The sequence below is a fragment of the Phoenix dactylifera genome, chromosome 15 (assembly GCF_051530095.1).
Source record: "Phoenix dactylifera cultivar Ajwa chromosome 15, Ajwa_hap1_PhDact_Kaust_v1.1, whole genome shotgun sequence".
NCBI classification, from domain to species: Eukaryota; Viridiplantae; Streptophyta; class Magnoliopsida; order Arecales; family Arecaceae; genus Phoenix; species Phoenix dactylifera.
In genome coordinates, this window is record NC_143204.1 from 14518623 (window position 1) to 14536323 (window position 17701).

Here is a 17701-nt window from a genome sequence, read left to right on the forward strand (position 1 = left end):
ATGTGATTAGAAAATTAATCAATTGATTAAGTGGACACATGTCATGCATCTATGAGCACAAGGATTGGACACTTGGCATTAATCCAAAGGTGGGTTATAGTCCCATACTCCTAATAAGATTAGGAGAAGCCTTAAACCCAATCTATAAAAGGGTAGCAAGAGAGACATTATGAATTAATTCTCTCCTCTTCCTCTCCACGCCAAGGATTTAGTGATTATGATTTTTTTAAGAACTTAGAGTTCTGAAAAATTTAGAAAAGGGTCACTTCATTACTTCTCCTCTTCTCCTTCTTCATCTTCTTCCTTCATCTCATAAGATCAATCAAAGGTTGATTGATTTTAGGAAGAACAAAATCAGCCACAGCAGGGTTCCGCGCAAGCTAGCACTTCCGCAGGATCAGATCAACCCGGAGCTTCGCGTGGATCATCCGTAGAGGCCAGACACGTGTGTGGCTATGAGGCTTGACTTTCAGATCTTCAAATCCAACCTCTCATCATAAGGTATGAGATTTATTTTATCTTAGTTAGGTTTAGAACTTAACAAGAATTGCTGATTTTCTAATTCTATGATTAATCATACTTATAGTTATTTTTACATAAATAGTTTAAATGTTCCTGTAATTTATTTTTGAGATATGATCTCCCTTGCATGCTTGGAATTAAAGAGTTTAATTCTATCTTTCCGCTGCATTTTTCTGAAAATTTTTAAAATTACGTGCATGCAAAAACTGGCTTTTTCCTTTCAATCACTTCCCTATCTTCAGACATTTGAAAGTGCAGAAAATTTTTTATAGCATATTTTTGTATTCCAGCATCTTCTAACACATATTTTTTATTCAGATTCTTCCAAATTTCTATAGCTTCTTTGTATGAATAGTAGACATCAAAAAGTTCATTGGACAGTGTACTCAGAATTGTGTGCCTACAAATTTTATTTCCATGTTCCCACTCTTTGAATTTAGTGTCAAAATCTTCAGACCCTTCTATCAGTTTTGACTGATTTAAATACCGAGCAAAATTAAGCATATCCAATGCAGAATAAACACGTTCTTGCCATCTCTTAAAATACATACCATTGAAACTCTCAATTTTAGAAGTATCAGGAATTGATCTAGCAGTAATCATAGCAGAATCCATGTCGATCTATTCTTAAGATTGTTGCAAAAATAATAGATGGAAAGAAGGAAGAACTTATCAGTTGAGGCGTGATTTCACTGTTCTTAAGAATAGATCGCGCCCTTCAGAGAATGAATCTCGGTGTAGCAGGTAATGGCAGCCTATCCTCCAGGATACAACAACTGGATCAGTCCAAGCATACACTCGCAGATGCAGTGACTCTATTGAATAGCCCAGAACCGCTCAGGAAGACGGAACAATGAAGAGAGTATCCTCTCAGGAACACAAAATACAGAGAGAGACTGTCGGAAATACGGAAAAACAGAGAGAGAATGAAGATAATATTTTTTTATCTTAATCCTTGGACAAAACAAGAGACAAAATAAAACAGTTATAAAATTTAAATTCAAAAAACTAAACGGCAAAAAGAAGTCAAACTCAAACCCACCTCTCGCACCCGCGTAGGGGGGACCCTCCCTTGCATGCGATGATCGAGCGCGACGCATCTGGTGAAACGTTTTCGGATCGAATTCACAAATTTTGCCTTTGGCCTCCATTGGGCTAGTGCGCGCGTGGGCTACTTACTTTCTTTGCTTCACCAAGTTTAAAAGGTCGAATACTACATAAAGGCCTTTTGAGTTTTATCTCTTTCCAATGTGGGATTAAAGAAAGTGGACTAGACAAAGGACAAAAGACAAAGAAGGGCAGACTTGAAATTTTAAAATATTCCAACAACTGTGCCATTCCAATGAAACAAAAACACCTGTCCAATTGGCAAGACTTGCTTGTTCTTTGAAGTTTGACCAAGTGATCCTTCCGTTGGCCATATCCTGTTCTATCAATGCTAGAGAGTTAATAAATCTATTAAATTCCCTCGTTGTTGTAGCGCTGCTCTTTGCACCCATACGTTCACTAGAGAATCTAATAACATTAAAGTAGCCAATTGTAGCCCAGGGTCCGGGGATGAAGATCTTAGAGTTTTGAGCTCTTCAAAGAATAAAAGCCGATTCTTGTGTGTTATAAATAAAAGGGGTATATTCAATTCCCTGCAGCAGAATAGATCGACAAAAGTGAAACCACAAGCAATAGTATGTAATCAACTACTATGCAAAATATCAGATATAAATTCTAGCAAGCACACACCACAGAAATGAATAAGACACCAAGTTTTATGTGGTTCGGAGATCAAGAATGATCCTCCTACATCCACGGAAAGAGCATCGAAGAAGATTTCACTATCAGAAATTGAAGTACAAAGAGAAGAGACCTTACACCCCAATCAGAAGCTTCACCTTCTTCACCAATATGCTTCTAAACCAAACCAAGCATCACACCCAGAAGAAGAACCAAAGAAACTTCCCACAACAGAAGAAGAAATAGTAAAACATCCCCAAAACTCACCTAACTCTCTGTAACACCACACCCATTTCCAAAACACCTCATGATAATATCCAACGGCAGAGAGATTTTTCAGCCGTAACCAACTCTTCCACGCATCAGTTAGTTACACGGTTATGGTGGGAGAGTGGTTGAGTTGATAAAGTCAACTCCAATTCCCATGGAATACGTAACATTCTCCATCTTTGACGACGATCAACTCAGCACTTTCACCAGAGAGTGTTTTCTTTGACTGACATAGAATTCTTCACAAATATTACACCCCCTCTCCCTGGGGCCTTCACTTCTCAAGCAACACGGACATTGGCCAAGTCAAGACAATGCTTGAACTTGACCCCGGACAAAAGCTTCGTCATCATGTCAGCTATATTATCTTGAGTAGGAATTTTGACAAGCTGAATACAACCATTTGCAATAAACTCTCTGAGCTTGTGATATCGTACATCAATATGCTTTGTTTTTGCACGGTAAACATGATCCTTTGCGAGACAAATAGCACTCTGACTATCACAATGCAATCTAACACTCTTCTAAGCAATGTTGAGTTCTTTCACCAAGCCTTTTAGCCACATTGCCTCTTTAGCAGCCTCCACTGCAGCAATGTATTCAACCTCGGTTTTTGACAATGCCACGATGTCTTGCAACATGGCCTTCCAACTGATTGGACCACCACCTAAGTAAAAATATATCATGAAGTAGATCTTCTTTTATCCAGGTCACCTGCATAATCAGAGTCAACAAAACCAACTAAAACATTCATGTCAGTGTTCTTCTGAAATAGTAAACCAACATCTGATGTGCCTTTCAAGTAACGCAAAATCCATTTGACAGCATCCCAATGTTTCTTTTCTGGATTTGCCATATATTTGCTAACCACACTAATAGCCTGAGATAAATCTAGCCTAGTACAAACCATGGCATACATCAGACAACCTACCACACTTGCATATGGTATCTTGAGCATCTCTTGATGTTCTTTCTCTAAACTTGAACATTGCTGCAATGATAATTTAAAATGCTGTGTTAGGGGAGTACTCACTGCTTTGGCCTCCTTCATATTGAATTTGACCAACACTTTGTCAATGTATCCTTTCTGAGTCAACCAGAGCTTGCCATTATGCCGATCACGTTGGATCTCTATGCCAAGAATTTTCTTGGCACTTCCTAAATCCTTCATCTCAAACTCTGAGCTAAGTTCCTGTATGAGCGTAGAAATTTCCTGCAAACTTTTACAAGCAATCAACATATCATCAACATAGAGCATCAATATAATAATGGAACCATCAGACAGAAATCTGAAGTAAACACAACTGTCATACCTGCTCCTTGTATAGCCATGTGCCAACATGAAGGTATCAAACTTTTTGTACCACTATCTTGGTGCCTGCTTCAAGCCATACAGAGATCTTTTCAACTTACGCACAAGTTTCTCACTGCCAGTCTTAACAAATCCTTCTGACTGCAGCATGTACATTTCCTTATTTAGACTACTATGTAAAAATGCAGTTTTTACATCTAGCTGCTCAAGTTCCAAGTCCCACATAGCTACCATAGCAAGCATAACTCTATAGAACAATATTTCACAACTGGAGAAAAAAATCTCATCAAAGTCAACTCTCCTTTTCTGTGCAAATCCCTTAGCTACTAATGTAGCTTTGTATTTTGTTGGTTCCACAATTGACGAAGCTTCTTTCTTTCTGTAAACCTACTTGCAGCCAATTGGTTTCTTACCCTTGGGAAGCTGAACTAACTCCCAACTTTGATTTTTCTGAAAAGAAAACATCTCTTCTTGCATAGCTTTCAACCATCTATTATTTTCCTTACTCTCCATAGCTTCCTGAAATGAACATGGGTCAGAAGAAACAATAGGTAAAGCATAAGCAACAGTATCCTGAAATCTCAATGGCTTTTGAATCTGTCTTCTTTTCCTCTGCCTTGCAATACAGTAAGGTTCTTCCTGTGGGTGTACAACTGGTTCCTCCTAATGTGAAGAATCTTCCTGATCAGTGTCACCACCAATCTCATTATCTGTGCTTGACTCTACCTAAACTAAAGTACTAGACTTCTTCTCATCTTGAACATGTTTCTGAACCTTTTTTTAACATAGATACTTCCTCAAAAATAACATCTTTACTTAGCTCTACCTTTTGAGTGACAGGGTTCCACAACTTGTAACCCTTCACCTTGACTTAGTGACCCAAATAGATACACCACATTGATTTAGCATCCAGCTTAGTCCTCTCACCATCCTGCAACAACATATAAGCAGGGCAGTCAAATATATGTAAATCAGAATAATTTGTAGGCAACGTTCAAGCAATGTTCCATGCATTCTTTCAACTACCCCATTTTGCTGTGCTTTCTTTGGGATAGTATAATGCCGAACAATGCCTTCCTTTGCACAAAATTCTTTAAACTCATCTAAGATGTACTCACCACCATTGTCAGTGCGAAGACACTTGTTTTCTAGTGGTCTTTTCAACTGCAGCTTTCCACTTCTTGAATGTTTCAAAAAAAACTTCTAATTTATGCTTCAAGAAGTAAACCCAAACTTTTCTAGAGAAGTCGTCTATAAAGGTGACAAAATAACGAGCTCCTCCTAGAGAAGTCACGGGAGATGCTCTCCAGGCATCAGAGTGCACATACTCTAAAATATCCATGCTCCTCTTTGTAGAAGTGACAAACTTCACCCCGCACTGTTTGCCAAACACACATAATTCATAGAAAATAAGTTTACAAAATTTTATACCTTCGAGCAATTTTCTGTTGTGCAGCTCCAACAAACCTCGCTCACTCATGTGATCGAGCCTAGCATGCCACAACAGAGTGGCATCGTTATCTGAAGAAGATGTAACTGTTGCATCACCTATAACAGTTTTTCCAATCAACTTGCATGGTGAACCTATCTTTTCTCCCTTTATCACAACCAATGCACCTTTCTTCACTTTTATTACTCTATTCGAGCCACTGTAAGAGTAACCATTCTCATCTAAAGTGCCTAAAGAAATAAAACTTTTTCTCAGAGTAGGAACATGTCTTACATCTATCAATATTCTCACAACTCCATCAAACATCTTGATTCTCACAGTTCCTATCCCAATAATTTTGCATGCAATATGGTTATCCATAAGAACACTGCCACCATTAAGTGAAGCATATGTTGCAAACTAGTCCCTGTGTAGACACATATGATAGGAACAACCCGAATCAAGAATCCATTCACTGAAGGAGTCCATACCTGAGAAGATTGTGAGCACATCTTCCACCTCAAAATCTGAGGCAACACCAGCCTCTTCAGCTTGTTTGTTCTTCTGCTTGAACTTCTCCTTTAACTTGGGACAATCTTTCTTCTAATGACCTTCTTGCTTGCAATAATTACAGTGGTTGTCCCATCCTTTTGATTTGGAACGAGACCGACCACGAGTCTTCTTATCACCTTTGTTATTCTGACGTCCTCTGTCTTGACCAAAACTCTTTGCTATTAGACCTTCACTTTCAGCAGGTTTGTCTCTTTTTTCATTTGACAGCAGAGTCACCTTGACCTCCTCCATCTTCAGCATATCCTTGTCGTAGAGGATTATGGTCACCAAATGATCATAGGACTTAGGCAAAGAAGACAATAGAAGAAGAGCCTGATCCTCTTCCTCCACCTTAACCTCAACACTGCGAAGTTGTGCGATTAGCTTGTTGAAAGTATTCATATGGACCAAGATATTTGTGCCTTCAGACATACGCAAACTGTAAGGTTGTTTTTTCAGATGGAGCTTGTTTGTGAGAGTCTTTGACATGTACAAAGTTTCTAACTTTTGCCATTATTCAGTAACAGTTTGAATGTCAGCAACATTGTACATCACTTCATCTGCTAAACACAACTGGATTGTACTCATTGCCTTCAAATCAATCTCTTCCCACTCATCATCTTTCTTTCCAGACTTCTCCATGCTGAGAAGGGCCTTATGAAGATTCTGTTGGACCAACAGTGCCTTAACTCTTTTCTGCCACAGACCAAAATCAATCTTGCCATCAAATTTATCTATTTCAAATTTTGTAGCCATATTTGTAGCACCAAAAGATTGTCAGAATCACAGAAGAAAACAGGCTCTGATACCAGATGTTATAAATAAAAGGGGTATATTCAATACCCTGCAGCAAAATAGATCGACAAAAGCGAAACCACAAGCAATAGTATGTAATCTGCTACTATGCAAAATATCAGATATAAATTCTAGCAAGCATACACCACAGAAATGAATAAGACACCAAGTTTTACATGGTTCGAAGATCAAGAATGATCCTCCTACATCCACGGGAAGAGCATCGAAGAAGACTTCACTATCAGAAATTGAAGTACAAAGAGAAGAGACCTTACACCCTAATCAAAAGCTTCACCTTCTTCACCAATATGCTTCTAAACCAAACTAAGCATCACACCCAAAAGAAGAACCAAAGAAACTTTCCAAAAGAGAAGAAGAAATAGTAAAACATCCCAAAAACTCACCTAACTCTCTGTAACACCACACACCCATTTCCAAAACACCACACGATAATATCCAATGGCAGAGAGATTTTCCAGCCGTAACCAACTCTTCCACGCATCAGTTAGTTACACGGTTATGGTGGGAGAGTGGTTGAGTTGATCAAGTCAACTCCAATTCCCATGGAATACGTAACACTTGTGATCATGAGACCATATACATTGGTCACAATCCATTTAATTCATCGTTTTTGAAGAAGAATTCCATGTTGATAGAGAAGTTGCCCTTATTATAAGACTTTCCCTTTGTGAGGACCCGTGCGGAAGTACATTTAGTTCCACATTGGTTATTAGTTGGATAAATCTTCTATACTTATACATAATTAAAAAATCCAAATAATATATTTCAGCTAGCCATTTTGGTTGAGGTTTGGGTTGTAACAAATGGTATTAGAGCAGATTCAGCCAATAATCTATGTGGATTAGGGGACACTGCAGCACGGATCCATTGGGGCTGACCACGGGCCGATAATAGTACTTGTGATTAGGTTTGAATATATTTGAAATCTTAGCCTGACGGTTTGGTTCCAAATTGTTAACAACTCTCCAGATGAGCTAGCCACAAGCCAATCGAAGAAGCTCAGGATTTAGGTGACTAATTTTTGCTTCTTGGAGACATGCAATCCAATGCATAGAGTCCTTCAATGTCCTAATTAGGCATCACTTCGATGCTAACCCCATACCCCTCACAGTCCTGGCTAGAACTAACATTGAGTAAGTAAATAAAACTGAGTTAAAGTGATCTGAAGAAAGCTTGAGAGGAAGTAACTATCTAGCCAAGGAGTGTTGAAAAGAGAGAGAGGAGGAAAAAACCATTTCCCTTCGTTGAGAACCAAACACAACAGCACCCACGCCCACTTTGACAACTGCCAACACACAACATCCCAAAACAGTGCCTGACAAAGCTGGAAGATTCATACTACTGCATGAGCAATGGAGACATTGAGTTTGCAGTGCTCGAGCTCTAGATTCTTTATTATGCTAACTGAAGCCGCATCATCCTTGGATTGGATCAATCCATAGCATTTCCCCAACTTAACAAGGTCACTAGTAGTAAGCGAGTTGATAAACATAATATCTTCTTCCTTCATACTGTGTTCTTCCAGCCCAAGGGCTTTAATCTTCTTGTTGCATAGGCAGGCACTTCTCTTAGCACTGGCAGGTTCCGAAGAAGTAGCAGCAGCATGATCAGAGATGACTAGCTAGAGATTTTTTGAGGGAACATAACTCATCGGCCACCGGAGTAGTCATCTAGACTCTGGAGCTAGAAGAGGTAGGGACGTGCTTAGAAGGTAGACCCAGAGCCCTTTGAGGAGGTCAAGTCAAGAAGGCATATGCAAGCACTAGGAGCCTGGAGCAAGGATGGGAAGATAAGTACTATAGGACCCGAACTCCAGAATGTTGGCAGTTGGTGGCCATCAGCTTTTCGATATTTTGGTCTCTGGTGTTGAACTGCGGGCTGTTTGGGCGGGCCTTCATCATGCGTTGCGAGTATTACAGGCCAGCTTGATCATACTGGAGGATGACTCGATCACAATGATCAGTTGGATCCAAGGAGTCCGAGAGGTGGTGGTGTGGATCACCCCTGCTTCGAGATATTTAGGTAATAGTGAGAGATGGGATGGCCTTCCAGGCTAAGCATGTATTTAGAGAGGTTAACGAGATTGCGGATTGGGTGGCTACCAGCGTAGCCAGTCACTCCGAGAGCACCATATGGGCCGGGGGGAGAGTTGCTCCGGGCACTTCACGACCTTTTGTTTTCTGACTTTATTGGGTGTATTCGTACTTGTAATGTATAAAATATTTGTTTTAGGAAAAAAAAAAGAAAAAAAAAGGGGTAAGTATTGCCCTTGGGTCCAGCCATGTTGTTTGATTTTGAATTGGAGAAGGTTGAGCCTAGGAGCTGATAGAGAATGGTAGGCTTCAGAAGGCCTCCTGGGATGAAAGGATTTGGCAACCCTAACAAATAAAGCCAATCCTGACAGTAGGACGGCCCAATCAATACATAGGGTTGGTTCTAGGAAGGAGAGGCCTAAGGAACCTCCGAAGAAAGATGAGAGATGACTCAGCGAGTGGTGATGTTGAAAGCTACCGCCAGAACGAGGAAGGTGGTGCCGCTATGTTCTTGAGGAGGGATTTGGTCCCACATCGGTTATTCGCTGGGATAAATCTTGGATACTTATATAGGATTAAGGAGCCAGATAGTACCTTTCTGACTAGTCAATTGGGTTGAGGTCATGGGTTATTACAAATGGTATCAGAGTGGACGACACAGGGCTTAAATGGGAGGAGTGTGTGAGGACTCGTGCGGGCATGTGTTTAGTCCCACATCAATTATTCGCTGGATAAATCTTGGGTATTTATATAAGATTAAGAAACTTAAATCTTGGGTATTTATATAAGATCAAGAAACCCAAATAATACCTTTCCAGCTAGTCATTTTGGATGAGGTCGGTATCAGAGCGGATCCGACTCATAACCTATGTGGACTAGAAGACAATGCAACACAGATCCATTAGGGCTGACCACGAGTTGATCGTAGTGCTTGTGATTAGATTTGAACTCTTCAGCTTAACAAGGACGTTAGAGCTTAAACAAGAGGAGTATATGAGGACTCGTGCGGACGTGTGTTTAGTCCTACATTTGTTATTCGTTGGATAGATCTTGAGTACTTATACAAGATCAAGAAAGCCAAATAATACGTTCTAGCTAGCCATTTTGGGTGAGGTCTTAGGTTGTGACAAATGGTATCAGAGCGAACTCGGCCCATAGCCTATGTGGACCAGAGGATATAGCAGCACGAGTTCATGAAGGCTGACCATAGGCCGATTGTGATGCTTATGATTAGATTTGAACTTTTAACCTGCCAAGAACATCAGGATTTGAACGGAGGAAATATGTAAGTACCCCTGCAGGCGTGTGTTTAGTCCTACATCAGTTATTCGCTAGGTAAATCTTGGATACTTATACAGAATTAAGAAATCCAAATAATACATTATAGCTAGCTATTTTGAGTGTGGTCGAGGGTTGTGACAAAAGATTTAAATGGATTTGAACCCTTAGCCTGACGAGGACGTCAGAGTTTAAACAAGAGAAGTATGTGAGAACCCACACTGAATATTGGGCTTGTGGGTTGGCCTGAAGAGGCCGTCCAACCCTGATGAATTGAGAAAGAAAGACTCCGACTAGGAGTCTCCCTCCTCTCTATTTCCGACCACGACCAGTGGAGCAACCCACGCCTTCTGAAATCAAGAGAATTAAACGTAAAAAAGCTCTTCATTTTATAGAAGATTAAAAGTGTACAATGGCTATGTGTCATGCTATAGAGATCTAAAAGAATCAGCCAAAAATCAAGTTTAATTTAGGAAGCACATTTTTTACCACCCCGCTTCTCTGTAGTATATTCATTCCATTCAAAAATCAAAGGAGAAAAATAGTAATCTTAACTTCACAATGACTTCATATGCAATTATATAATGGCTTGCAACTTACATTTGAACATTCCAACCAAAATAACATGCATTACTATGATTCAGCGGATCATGAGAGGGAAGAGAAAATGTCCATGGAAGAGGTGGAGGGGTCTCCACAATGTGCCAACTTAGGGATGTGGCAAGATTCTGTGAGAGAGAGAGAGAGAGTAGGAGGATTGGACGGACAGGTAGGACATGAGGCACTAAGGTCTCGTTATCAAAACAAGCAACAACTTTGCTAGTTGCTACTTTAGATTGATGCACCTGAAAATGATTCATGGGTGCAAGGATGAGCTATAAATGATTCTAGCTAGTTTCTATAGAATGCTGTCACTCGGCAGTTCATGAGTCTTTCATGAGCTTTGCCTCCGTCGCATAACTCGTGTTTCAGCTCACGATGGAATTTATGTGCGAGTTTGATGAGTCAAGAAGCCTCGTAGAGCTGAATGGAGGGAGAGGAATAGATAGATATTTAGAATCACTCTAATGAATGAAGTGATCAAGGCTGCATGAATGGTATTCAGTTGCACCTCCTCAACTTTCTAGTACCCTAAGGGCCTAAATCCTGTTACAAAAGCTTGCATATAATTTTTTTTTTTGATTATAGAACAGTGTAACCGCCACATTTACATGCTTACATAATACATGCCAGAGGCATTGAAAGAAAGTATGTCCCTAGGTATGGTATCACCCAAAAATCTGAAATTCAATTATTCCTTGGAGTGCACCCATAATTAGCAACCAATCTGCAATGCTATTGGTGTATGAGCGGTCTTTGTTAGTGTGTAGGTCAGAAGGGATCGGCGAGGATCACATCCATTTAGGGCATGTTTGGATTTTCCTATAGAAATAGTCTAAAAATTCTATAGAATTTGTGGATTGGGCCAGTATAATTGGAAAGATCACAGGCTACATGTTTCTAGATATTTTATGAATACAAGCTTAGCCTAGATGTTGGTTATGATCTTGCTAGTTGTGCTAGTCAAATCTATGAATTCTTCAGGTTTTTTTAGCCTAATTCTGTAAGAAAATCCAAACATGCCTCTAGGGTCCTTGGGTATGGGTTGATCATAAACCTTGGGTGGAAGCATGACCGAACTATACTCCATACCTTCCATGCTGACTATGTTTGATCATCAAAACTATGTCTGTTTCACATCTTCTAAAACCTACTTAGAATCCGTATGGCCATCCCAAAACAATGAATCTAGCCTACAGAATTGAAGATGGAGTTGGCTAGCTTTTTATCATGAATGTAAGAGCGTGTTGCCATAGATCGATTCTATTATGTAGGTTTTATAATATGAGCATCATGTTAGGTCCCGATCTGTTGGTATGAGCTGGGCACAGAATCAAAAAACACCAATCTAATAGTATTTGGCCCATAACAAAGCTTGCCAAAATTTCTTAATTTTAAAAATAGATCTTTCATGCAATAATTAATAGAAATTGCCGATTTAGAACATCTCTATGTTCTATCATAATAATTTAACTAATAAATTTTTAATAATTAAAAAAAAACATTCAGATCAACTGCCCAAGAATTCTCATTAATTCAATCTTAAAATCACCATCGGACCAACAAAGATTTTGTTCAATTTATAACCAAAATTTGTAAATAAAGTAACAATAGGTAAACCTGGAACTTTCTAGCACACAGTCCATGACCCTATACATGCTACTCCTCGACATGTAAAAAAAGATACGGAAAATAATTGTGAACCAATAGGCCACTCAATAACTTCCATTCCTCTAGATAGATCAAGTATACAGTATATTAAAAATGCTTACGAAAATATACATATCATTACTGTGAGGACTCGTGCGGGCATGCATTTAGTCTCACATCGGCTATTCGCTAGATAGATATTATTTTAAATACTTATATAGGATCAGAAAACCTAAATAATACCTTATGGTTAACATTTTTGGATGAGATCCTAGGTTGTTACACATGGTATCTGTCACGACCCCGCCTCTGCGAGGCACGTGAGGCACCTAGTGCCCACGTGGGGGCCACATGAGGGGGGAACACGGGGCTCCCCTGCCAGATATTGTCCGGTTCTTGGGCTTCACGCAAGCGTCCTTCACCCCTCCCCGGTTTTGTTTTCCACCCAAAACGCGTCTGCAGGATTAGGAGACACCCGCCTCATATGCCCAGGCTCTAGAACGAGTCTTTCCGATGTGGGACTATTGGGCCTCACACCCTTCCCACCATCGGACAAGAGCCGTCCTCGGCTCTGATACCAAATGTCACGCCCCCGCCTCTGCGAGGCACGTGAGGCACCTAGTGCCCACGTGGGGGCCACATGAGGGGGGAACCCGGGGCTCCCCTGCTAGATATTGTCCGGTTCTGGAACGAGTCTTTCCGATGTGGGACTATTGGGCCTCACACCGGTGTGAGGCCCAATAGTCCCACATCGGAAAGACTCGTTCCAGAGCCTGGGCATATGAGGCGGGTGTCTCCAAATCCTACAGACGCGCTTTGGGTGGAAAACAAAACCGGGGAGGGGTGAAGGACACTTGCGTGAAGCCCCAGAACCGGACAATATCTGGCAGGGAAGCCCCGTGTTCCCCCCTCATGTGGCCCCCACGTGGGCACTAGGTGCCTCACGTGCCTCGCAGAGGCGGGGGCGTGACATTTGGTATCAGAGCTGTTGCCCAGATAGACAACCCAAGAGGGGGGGTGAATTGGGTTTTAAAATAATTTAGATAATTTAAAACGTTATGGATGATTAATTAAAAACTATTTCAAGTTATTTAATTAATTACTATGTGCTGTGAGTAATATGAAATGAGAAGAAGGAGAGACAATCAATCACAAACACAAGTTTTATAGTGGTTCGGAGCTAACCCTTGCTCCTACGTCCACTCCCCAAGTCTCACTTGGGAATTCACTATAATCCCCTTGGATTACAGCCAGTTGTTTTCCAAGCTCACAACCAAACTTGTTGTTTTACGAGCTCACAACGAACTCGGTCGGTTTTTCCAGGCTCACCGACTAGAACCACCCCCGATTGTTTTCCCGGGATCACAATCGAACCCTTACACACGTTGGTTTTAACTCGGCTCACCAACCAACCTCAATCCCCTTGATTCAATCCCCGATTGAACCAAGTAAATACAAATTGTAGAAAGAAAACAGAAAATGAGCTTCTCAAAAAGCAGATGAAAACAATATGAACAATAAATGAAGTTAAGAAGCCTCAAACGCTTTTAGATTGGAGATGAGGAATGGCTTCTTAAACTTCTGGTCTCCTCTTGAAAGAGTAGTCGACTTGAATGCAGGAGAAGGAGGCTTTAATTGCTGGAAAGATGTAGTTGGAAGCAGTAAATGCAGATCTTCCTCTTTTTCGTTGAAGAGCACGTTGCAGAGCTTGAATGCTTGATTAGTTGGAGTGAAATAGTTGTTTTTTCTCTTGCTACAGTCCTCTGTGGCTATTTAAGCCAACCCCCACGGAAACTAGCCGTTAGAGTGCTTTTTCTGCCCGTTCTGAACACTCTGCGCAGCCTGACAATATGACCGTTGGTGGGTTAGAGTCGACTCGCGCGATCAGGAGTCGACTCGGCTGTAGCGGGAGTCGACTCAAGCTTTTCCGGAGTCGACTCGGCAACTGTTCCAAATTTGAATTAAAGTTGCCTTCACGACTGGGAGTCGACTCGTCTTGACCTGGAGTCGACTCGTCAACTTCTGTAGCTGACTTGGCAATTTTGGAGTCGGCTCATCCACTGAAGTCCGTGGATCCAATTTTGAATTTTGTCCACTCGAGTCGACTCGACTGTCCTGGGAGTCGACTCGAATCTCAGAGCCCGAACTCCCGACCCTCTGTCTTTTGGCTCGTCCAGTCTTGGAGTCGACTCGAACTTCCTTGGAGTCGACTCGGCTCTCAGTTTCCGAAAGATGGTCTTCTGCCTTTTGACGTGAAGCTGTCTTGGAGTCGACTCGAGCTGTCTGGGAGTCGACTCGAATCTCAGAGGCAGTAACTTGGTTTTCTGTCTGTCTTGGGGTCGCGGTGTCTTGGAGTCGACTCGCGTATTGCGGGAGTCGACTCGAATCTCAGAGTCCATAAAATGGTCTCTGACTTTCTTTGTGTACCGCTGAGAGTCGACTCTTGCTTTCTTTGGAGTCGACCTGTCAATCATCGGAGTCGACTCGCGTTCCACTGGAGTCGACTCGAATCTCAGACCCGAAAACTGCTCTCTGACTTTTCTGCCTGTGACTGCTTGGAGTCGACTCTTACTTCCCTGGAGTCGACTTGGTGAACATTGGAGTCGACTCGCGCACTTCAGGAGTCGACTCGTTGACAGGTTCTGAGTTGATCCTTTCTGTTCTTCTGTCTGTTCTCAGTCGGAGTCGACTCGTACTCATCTGGGGTCGACTCGAGCTCGTGCCAGTGAACTTGATATGCTTGGAGTCGACTCGTGATACTCGGAAGTCGACTCGAGTCTCAGACATTGGTTCAAACAGACTCCTTAACTTATCCAACAATTATGAACCAAGTCTTGGGACACTTAGACAGGATTTTCACTGAAACACTCAATTGAATTCATTAGTAATTAAAAGATATACTCAAATGCTTTGAGCTCATCAAAATCAAATGGGGTTTTAATCAATCGCTCCACAATCTTCTCCTTTTTGATGATGACAAAACATTGAGTATATGTAAAATGAATTGCTCAATAAATAATGAAATAAAATCCATAAATAAATTCAAATGTCTGGTAATTCAATTTATCCAAGCTTGAAAGGAGTGAAACATTAAATTTCGGAGTTAAAGCTCCCCCTTTCATTTGGAATTATATAAGCCTTCATATTATGCAATCAATTGTTTGGCTTATATGTCATTAATGATTTAGTTTGATTAAAATTCAGATTCTCCCCCTCAACATATGCATTCAACTATGTTTTGATTCTCTGAATTTTCTTTTAATGCTTTGAAGTTTTTGAACTGTATTTTTTGGTTTTTAGAGGGAAAATCTGTCAATTTGTTCATGAGTAGGATTCAGCTAATCTCCGAATATCCCTTGAATAGATTCTGGAGATTACTCCATTAGGAGCCCCAAAAGAGAGATAATGAGCCTCGAGGTACCGAATCCACTTAGAACAAATTTGTGTGTGTTTTTAAGAGTTTATCTTTTTATTGATTTCTTTTACATATTTTATCCATGTTTCTCCCCTTTTACATATTTTATACATATTTCTCCCCCTTTTTGTCATCATATCAAAAAGGAGGTAATCACACACAATCAATGGCACAAATGGCACAACCAATCATCAAATGGCACAGAAATGAAGATAAGATGTCTACTCATTGTATTGATATGAATGTGAATACATTTGAGCATACAATAAGTAAAGCAAAACAATACAAAACAAAACAAAAAGAACATCTATGGTCTCCTCGAGGATGAAGATCCCCCCCTCGAGGATGTATCTCCCCCTCTCGATGAGGTGGCTCCTCCTCTCGAGGATGTGGCTCCTCCTCTCGAGGATGGTGCTCCTCCTCTCAATCGGCTCTGCTCCATGAGGAGGGTGACTGCATCTGTAACATGTCCGAGCTGCGTGATAATAGACGTAGTGGCTCTGCTATGTGTAGTGGAGAGCTCAGTCACCGACGTCTGAAGCCCAGTCACTGACGTCTGAAGTGCGTCCAGCTTGTCGATGAGTACATTCGACAAGCGCTCGGCCCCCTCGGTGGTGGTGTGCATGTCACGACCTGTGTCCTCTCGCATCTGTCGAGTGGTGCTCGTGACCTCACTCATGCTCTGGAACTGGGCCTGGACCAAACTCCGGACATTGTAGATCTCTTCCCGTACAATAGCCGTCATGTCAGTCACGGCTGTCAAGGAAGGGACCAACTAAGAAGATACAGGTGCAGGAGTGGGAGCAGGCACCGCACCTCGGAGCTCCCGAAGCAGCTCATCCCTCACCTCTCTGACTATCTCCTGTCGCAGCTCCCGGAGCTGCTCAGGATCAATCCGGACCGCCATAGAGGGTGGTGCCGAGGAGGAAGGTCCGGCAGAGGTGGTAGGAGCAGGAGGAGTGGATGGAAGGTCTGGATGGTCTGGAAGGTCTGGGTAGTCTGAATCGGGCTCAGGACTGGGTGAAAGTCTGGTGGTCTGAGCGGTGAGGGTAGACTTCCTAACCCATACCCCCTCTCTCTTCCGAAACCCCATCCTGTGTAGGGTCCCCGCACGCGTGCGATCAGTCCATCGCAAAGCGCGAAAGGGCTCCCCCTCAGGAATGGAAACCTCGTACTCCCTAAACAGAAGGGTGAATATCATGCCATATGGGAGGGTGAGCCTAGGTCTATCTAGGGGCTCACACATGTATCGATATATGAGTTTAGGAAAGTTGATTGGGGTGTCATGAAGCATATAGAACATAAGAGCTAGGTCCCTCTCATTTACAAAATCAAATCTCCCTGTCTTAGGAAAGATGGACCTAGACAGTATACTCAAGAGGATCCGCATCTCAATCGGTAGTGAGCTGGCGGATACCTCGTCTACGGGTGACTGGGGTGGATGCCCGAGAACGGCCGTAAGGGCCTCAACTCTGTCCTCGGGATGTGTGGGAGCCACCCCTACTAGTGGAAGGTGGAGGATGTGGCCAATAAGATCCTCCGTGACAAACACAGGGACACCGGCTACTGTGCCCTCGATACCCCCATCTCCCCGATGGACGGTACCGTAAAACTCTCTAACGAGCCCTGGATATGTGGGGAGGTCCAATGTAAGGAAGAACTCTAAGCCCTGGACCCTAAGTCTTTCACCTATGGTGAACCCTTCCCGGGAGAGGAAGTCGAAATCGACATACCTCCCGGTGGAGACGACCTTCCCGGCCAATGGCCTCGCGGGAACCGCCCTAGACGGGGAACGAGCCGGAGGTGGTTGCCTCGCGGGATCGTGCCGCGCCTTGGAGCGCCGCTCGGGACCGGCCTCGGGACGGGACCTCTTCCTAACCACGGTCTTACGTGGCATTTTGACCTAAAATGGAATGAAGAACCTAAAGGACGGAGAAGGGTCGACGGAGGAAGCTTGGGACGGACCGGAGACGACCTAGGAACGGACGAAAACCCTAAGAACCGGTGAAAAATCGACGGAAAAAGGGTTGGAGACGATCGGGGACGACCTAGGAGTCGGCTCTAGGGCTTTTTGAACAGTGGCGGCTTGAGAGAAA

General features: G+C 42.3%; 1 long non-coding RNA gene across 1 annotated transcript; it reads right to left on the reverse strand.

The window, feature by feature from the left end:
* Positions 1-1361: 1361 nt before the first annotated feature.
* LOC148699882 (uncharacterized) lies at positions 1362-6877 on the reverse strand. The gene is made up of 3 exons (XR_015973711.2): positions 4951-6877; positions 3834-4763; positions 1362-3740 (listed from the first exon to the last, which is right to left on the reverse strand). It is a non-coding gene; the product is annotated as an uncharacterized LOC148699882 (long non-coding RNA).
* Between the last annotated feature and the right edge of the window lie 10824 nt (positions 6878-17701).